At 32.6% G+C, this 7,786-nt stretch overlaps 1 non-coding gene across 1 annotated transcript; it reads left to right on the top strand.

Annotated features, from left to right (window-relative positions):
- Window positions 1-1,451: 1,451 nt before the first annotated feature.
- On the top strand, window positions 1,452-1,523 carry Trnah-gug (transfer RNA histidin (anticodon GUG)). The gene has a single exon. It is a non-coding gene; the product is annotated as a tRNA-His (tRNA).
- Window positions 1,524-7,786: the final 6,263 nt, after the last annotated feature.

The following is a 7,786-nucleotide window of genomic DNA, read 5'->3' as shown; positions in this document are numbered from 1 at the left end:
GGCCACCACGGCCTTAAAATCTGTCTAAAAGACTACTGTTTATATTTACTGGAGTATTTAATTTAATGCGCATTGTGTTTATCATCAATGTAAAACATCAAGCTATGCTATTATCTTTAAAGATTATGCCATTTAAATCAAACCCATTTCTAAAATTATGAAATTGGCAAATCTATATAAAAAATTTGCAGAACGAGAGTTAGCCGGGGAATTTGAAAATACAGTACACTCCAGAGTATCCGGTTCACGACTATCCGGCTTCCGTATTATCCGGCCTAATTTTCTTTTATCGTAATTAAATGAGGAGGCCAAGGTGTTGCATTCTCAACATTGCCAAGTCATTGGAAGAGGGCGTCTGCTACGATTCTCCTACGTATCGTATTCAAAATAAAAATTGTAGCAAGAAAAAAGCAGCGTTCTGCTCGTTGTTCATTGTTTCGTCAATGAGTAACGGACTTCTGTTGTTGCGCTGTTCCTAATTATAACTGCTCGGTATGTACTGTATTCGTAATAAATTCATCAAACGTGCAGTACAATGTATAAACTACCAGTACAGAGCCTTCTATTTCAACTCCATATGGTACCGGCAACTGCTTCTATGTGTACAGAGCCTTCTATTTCAACTCCATATGGTACCGGCAACTGCTTCTATGTGTACAGAGCCTTCTATTTCAACTCCATATGGTACCGGCAACTGCTTCTATGTGTACAGAGCCTTCTATTTCAACTCCATATGGTACCGGCAACTGCTTCTATGTGTACAGAGCCTTCTATTTCAACTCCATATGGTACCGGCAACTGCTTCTATGTGTCCGCGGTTGCTTTCACATGCTGCGTGGCTTGAGATAAATGGAACTCTTGGTGCTCCATAAGAAGTGAGAAAATACGTATTTATAACAGTGAGTTTCTGGTATGTCTTCTAGGATATATATTGATATGCAAAGGAATGAGTTCATAGAACTCCGGCCTATCCGGCTTTTTTGTAACCCGGCCTACCCTTCCGGCACACTAGGCCGGATACTCAGGAGTGTACTGTATGTAAAAATGTAGTAACAGAGAAAGAGAGGTGTAGTTCTGGTAGTGGCGCAGAATCGTCTCTGTATGACCCACAGTATGCATAGTATTTATCCACCCCCCCCACACCAAAAAAAATGTATTCATCTTAGCTATGGATTATAGCAGGTAAAACACGCCTTGCCCCACCCCCCCTGTGATTATCCCCTGAAGTCACATTAGTTGTAATAGTGCCTCCCCCCTTTCCGTCCTGATCTAATTGTATTTCTTCGAAGGGATAGCTCACATTTGAATTGATAAGGCGAAACGAATCGGTTACTTATGTGTTTATAATCGAAATGGACATGGTTGAGTGACACACCCTTTCCTTAGAAGACGTAACTGGAGCAGAGAGGAAGATTTGCTACAAATTGGTTTCTGAAAGAACTGAGATCGAAGCCGTGATCGTATAGTGGTTAGTACATTGCGTTGTGGCCGCAATAACCCAGGTTCGAATCCTGGTCACGGCAGTAGAAGTTTTCTTTTTCTTTCCTTTTCTATTTTCAAACTGAAAATAGGTGCTGCTAACAGATTCTATTCCTTAATTACCATTAATAAATCTATATTATTTTGTTTAAAATTATCATTTTAATTACTAGTTTATTGATTATTTAATCATTAGCTTAACATTATTTTAAGCCAATGGATACTTTTAATTAAATTTAAATTCATTTTTGAGTGTAGGTATTGAATTTTATTTTCATCAATTATTAGTTATATATTTTTGTGTGGGGCATACCATATTATGCCTATCTAAGTTATTTATTTCCTCGGGATATATCATATTAATAATATGTATTCAAAATGTAGTATGTTTGAATTCTATAATATCTTGAAATATTAATGTATAGTAGGTTGGAAATGAAAGAATAGAATATAAAACGCCATTTTTTTCGTTAAAAGCTTTTATTATATTTACTTGAAATGATGAAATATTTTATTTAGAAAATGTTAAGGAACTCTCTTTCATTAGAGAATTTTTTTTTTGATAATTATCTTGCAAATTTTTGATAACTTTCTTCCTTTTCTGTTAAATTTTATTTGACAGGCAAAATAGTAATCATAAAGTAAATAAACAAAAGTATTTATTATTTTCAGCAGTTAAATTGTGCTTCAATTCAAGTATAACAAATATGCATTGTTTAAAATCTTGTGCTGCGCGGAAAGTGTTGTTTGCAAACTGAAAGAAATTCGTTTGCTTCGCGACGAATTTTTATAAATTATCCTGTTTAACATATCACGTAAGGGGTGCTCCCAGGGCTCTCACATTTTTCAGTGCTCTAGATGCACGCAGAAGGATGCCTATATGCACATTTTTAATTTGCATTTGGTATTATATTGACATAAAATATTCTTAAATATTATTATATATTTTATACATGTATTTATTATATAAGATTTTTTTTTACATTTTAACTATTATTATTTCGCAGAGTTGAATAACGGTTTAGAGTGTAACATTTGGTAAAGCATAATCCTTTGTTCGGCATGATTTACGACGCCGGCGACCTGACCTAGGGGTAGCGCGTCTTCCCCATAATCTGGGCGTCCCGGGTTCGGGCATTGTTGTACTCTAACCTGTGTTCTATCTGAGGTATGTGAAAGAGCCCTCCTGTGAAAAGGGATTGTGTGTGTCATCTTCATGTGAGATAGAAGTCAGATTTCTGCCCTCGGGTGGTCAGGAGACTTGCCCTCAGAAGCAAGTGCACACTTGGCTTAAATCGCTGACAGTTCGTCAGTGGGCTTGTGAAGTGTTATAAGTAAAAAAGATTTGCAGCAGTTACCTTGTTTTAAGACATTAAGGACCGCTCGTGAATTTTCTCGTGTTGCGTGTCCCATCTGTTATTGCTTCATAAATAACAAAGTTATGGTGATTTTAGAACGTGCAAGTTTACCCAGAAACGTTCTGTTCCAAGTGTATGTCTTACAGACGTACGCCTTTCTTTACGGCCCTTAATGTGTTAAACATTTACCTCTAATTGGTTATGCATCGATTTAGCCGAAAAAACATGAAAACGAGATCTCTTGATCTGGCCACAACATTCGGCTTGCTAAAAACGAGAAATTAAGTGACCTGTACGCAATGTGTTAATTAAAGGGAAAATAGATTGTGCCTCTAAAAAAATCAGCGACATCCAAACTCTTGATTTAGATGATCTTCACCAACAAAATTTTTTTGCAGTTTTTCTGGCCAAGATTCTGATTGTGTTGTTACGCTTTAGAAGAGTTGAAAAGAAATGTTGGTATGTTTTTTACAATGATACTGGTGACAACCCAAATTACTTTGCTAATTTTACTATTTTTTGCTAAATAAAAATGCTGTTAATTATTTGCATTTTTAATACACTGTCAGGAACACTAATCCTTAAACACTTTTGAAATCCATTTTTCCTGTATGTAAATAATATCAAATATATATATATATATTTCTGAAGCCTTTTTTTGAATTCAGAATGAAATACAGCAACAAAAAAAGCTATCAAATGAAACTTATTAAGAATAATTATACCTCCATACGATCTATTTTAATAATATTAAAACCTCCCAGAAAATGTGCGGCCAACCCTTTGAGTTAGCAATTTTAATAAGAAATGAATAGCACTATTCTATACAATATTATAGGATATATAGTCATAATTTAAAATCTAATTAAATCTTAATTACTTTCTTAATTTTTAGCACAATTTTGTGCATATTAATTTCTAAAATATTCTCTTATTTCCTGATCCCATTCCACTTTTCCTATCTAATTAATTCAACAGAAGCTTTGTAAAATTGCTGAATCGGGTGAAAGCCAACACTTTCCCATACTCCGAGTGAAGGGATAAAATATTGCCGATATAAACTGCACTAAATAATTCCACTAAAAGATTCCTATGATTCCTTAACTTGTGATTGAAACGTGATGGAAATCCCTATTAAAATTTCATAATATATATAAACAGGTATAAAATTTTCATCAGATTTTCCTCATTTCGTGTTGTATCGTTCTGTGTTGTGTGTGTTGCTCGTGGCTTCTACTTCTACATAATGCGTACTTCCTCGGGATGAAATAAAGTGACTTCACACAATCGAAAGTCTCTTCACTGTCTTCAAAATTCCCTTTTGATTCAAAAATTAAATGCTTACATATATATATATCCCATAATATAGTATAGTATAGTGCTATTCATTTCTTATTAAAATTGCTATAAATCCCATATCCCATAATATTCCCACTCATATTAACTTAATTCTAAAATGTCCTCTTATTTCCTTATCCAATTCCACCTTTTTTTTTATTTATTTAATGCTAAACGAGCTCTAAAATTGCTGAAATCGACAGGTTCCCACACTCCGAGTGAAGAAATAAAAAATCTGTCAGTCTAAACAAATTCTTTTAAAATATACCTATTTTCCCCCCTACCTAAATCGAAGCGTGTAAAGAAATCCCTATCAGAATCTCACATAACTCGGGAAAGATATTTCTCGTTTTCTTTTGCTTTTGTGTCGCGCTGTAGATTGACGTGTCTCGTCGCTTCTTGCTTGTGCACAAATTATGCCTCCCGGGATGGAATACAAGTGAAGTTTGGAAAGATTTAGAAGTGAAGAAATTTTTCAAGTGAAGAGTTTTTCTCTCTCTTCGGCCAAAAAACTGCTAAAAATATGTGTTTTGCATTATGTGTGTATATAAACGCAACATTTCTCTTATTGGCTGTTCCATTATAAATTAATTTAAGACACTTATTCACAATTTCTATTTATGCCGTATAAAGAGGTTTAAAATTTGGGTCGTAAACCAAAAAACAAACAAACATTAGAGATGCTATTGCTATGAAATTTGTTTCTTTTTGTAAACAAAAGGAGGGTGGGGGGACTTCATTAATGCTCGAATTTTTCTTAAAACATGTATAAATTGACTCGTAAATATATAATTTTTTTAGTATTAATTACATTAATGTCCCGTTTTAAAGCAACACTAGGGTTATTTTGGAACGGTCCTAGTAAGTTTGAACCGCGGTTAGATGACGGGGACGATACCTGAGCTGCACCCCCTCTCCACCACCCCAGCGGGAGGACATTTGGCCTTAACGTATTTGGCTTGCCCCAAACCCGCTGACAGAACAGTTCTTCAGTAGAATCGGGTCTTGAACCTGAAAGCCTTCAGTTCCGAAGCCGAGACTTTACCATCAGGCCACTGCGACCCCCTCGCAGGTGCATAAAATTTCATTCTATATTACTCAAATTCTTATCAAAAGATTTACAGTCGCTTATAGTATATAATTATAGATTTGACAGTTCTAAACCAGAACATCAGAAGAGCGCCATATTCAATTATTATTATTTACTTAACTTTAATCTAGTAGAAGTTATTGCAGAACACTTTATTTATGCAGAAAACTTTATTTATATCATATGGGATTCAGGCAAGAGAATCTTAGGTACCTTTGAAAGGAATGTGTAAGTTAGGGTTTATACAAAAACCGACTTTTTGAAAAACCGGTTTTCGAATTCGACATTTCCAAAAAAACCGGTTTTAGCCGGTTTTCAAATTTTTGTCAAAAAAAAAAAAATTGAATAGGGAAAAATAAAATATTTTTCCCTATTCTATTTTATCTTATTTTAATTTATATAAAATAACAAAAAACGAAATCAATATGAAAGTCAAAATATAAAAAACAAAATTAAAGATTACATATACATATTACTTACACAAAATAACGAAAACTCAAACAAAAATTTCAAATAATATTTATATTATTTTCACGAATTTTAATTTCTCCTAAGAAAATAGGATTTTAAAAAACATAAAATATCCACTGAACGGTGGTTAAGTCTCGTTCTTATTTTGGACACAATATTGCCTGAAATTGAAAATACTAGTTACTGAGTTTGGCATCAAATTACAAATCTAAGTTTTTTGTTCTTTTATTCGTTTGTTCAAATAATGAAAATTCAGCTTTCAGTGTCTTTGGATTTGTAAGTTTTTCTTCAGGATCTTCAAGAAACTAAACAATTATATTATTTCCGACAGTTATTTTATGAACTGCTTTCAAATGATTATGTAGAGTGCTCGTAGATGATCTGCTGCAGCTCAACATTTAATTGCAATGATTGCAGATTGCCTTGCCTATACCGAACTTTTTGAAGCTATCCCAAACTTCCGACTTACTCATTTTTATCTAAAAATGAAATTAAAGTTATTGAATAAATATTTTTGACGTTTATTTTACAATTTTACTATTTTAACTATTAATATTAATGCAATTTAAAATAATCTAATCTACACATTTTATAGGAATTTTGAAAAAAAAAAAAAAAGCACTTAATCTAATTCCGATGCTTAGCTAAAGATATAATTTATGTTAAAACGTTACGAAAGAAAATATGGGATATTTTAACACCCTGTGTTTTATTTTAAATCCCATTAAACAGAAGCCAGAACTTCTTATTTTACACTAATTTTTGATAGAAGAAATTTATATAATAAAATTTAAATTTTAAAATGTAAGATAGAAAATATAAACATAAAAATTAAACATACTTAATACTTACGTTATTTTTACCAAATATAACAACTTTATATTTTTGTTTCCAGTTTTCACCTTCACAATATTAAGCAAACTTGTCGTGACTCGAAACGGATCGGATTCTGAGTCCACATTTTGACAATTCCATTTCATTAAAGGGTGAGACTCGGAACGATGAACACATTTGACCTTGGTTTTCTCGCATTAGATACTTTTTTAGTTCTATTTTTTTCCCCACGTGTATATGAGTGTTATGTCATTTCTGACAACATTTTATTTTAACTGAATATTTTGTATTGATATGGCTAGTTCAAGTGGTATAAAAAAGCTTTCAGAGTGGTACGAAGAAAATTTTATATATCATTAAATACTGTGATCAAGAAGCAGAAAACGCGGAATTATTTATTCCTTTCACACGTTCTTCGAAACGAGCCAGTCAAATTGCTGAGTTTCTATTAGCACCGACTTCATACCAATAAACAAAACATCCAACGAGAGGCAAGAGATGAACTTTATCAAACTTTTGTTTCACCTAAGAAAAAAAAGTGAAAAGGGATGTTCATAAAAAACATAAATTGACGAATTCGAGGCGCAACTGTGAGTTCACAAGCACTGGCCAATGCAACTTGCAACGTTGAAAAAATGTGTTTGCTGCCCATTGCATAGAATGAATAGCAAATAAAATAAGTTCAAAATTAATTTTTACATAATAATATGAATTCTTAAAACCGGTTTTCTTAATTTAAAAACCGGTTTTCGAATGTGACAAACTTTCTTTAAAAAACCGGTTTTTTAAAACCGGGTTTGAAAACCGTCAAACCCTAGTGTAAGTGTTAGGCATTTTTATCTTTCACTCGGATCTTAAGAAATTGCCATAGTTAACTGTTTAGAGCGCGTGTTAGAAATAATTAAATAAAAAAACGATATTCGGTTAAGGAAACAAGGGAACATTTTAAAATAAAATAATATGGACTAATTTAAGATAAAAATTAAGAAATCAATTAGCATTTACATTTGAGAAACATTTGGATATCAAAATTCATAACTCCGTATAATAATTTTTCATGTGAGATTTGTTTCATACGACGCAAATGATTTTTTTTTTCGAATTTAATTTTACTCCATTCATTTCTTAAAGTTCCTAAGAAATCTGAAACTCGTTTATAATATGAGAATGGAATTTAAATTCAAGAATTTTCTTTCATCTACTCAAAAGATAGCTT

Source organism: Argiope bruennichi, chromosome 5 (genome assembly GCF_947563725.1).
Source record: "Argiope bruennichi chromosome 5, qqArgBrue1.1, whole genome shotgun sequence".
NCBI classification, from domain to species: domain Eukaryota; kingdom Metazoa; phylum Arthropoda; class Arachnida; order Araneae; family Araneidae; genus Argiope; species Argiope bruennichi.
The sequence above is the reverse complement of the archived record's forward strand: the minus strand, read 5'-3'. Positions and strand labels throughout refer to the sequence as shown.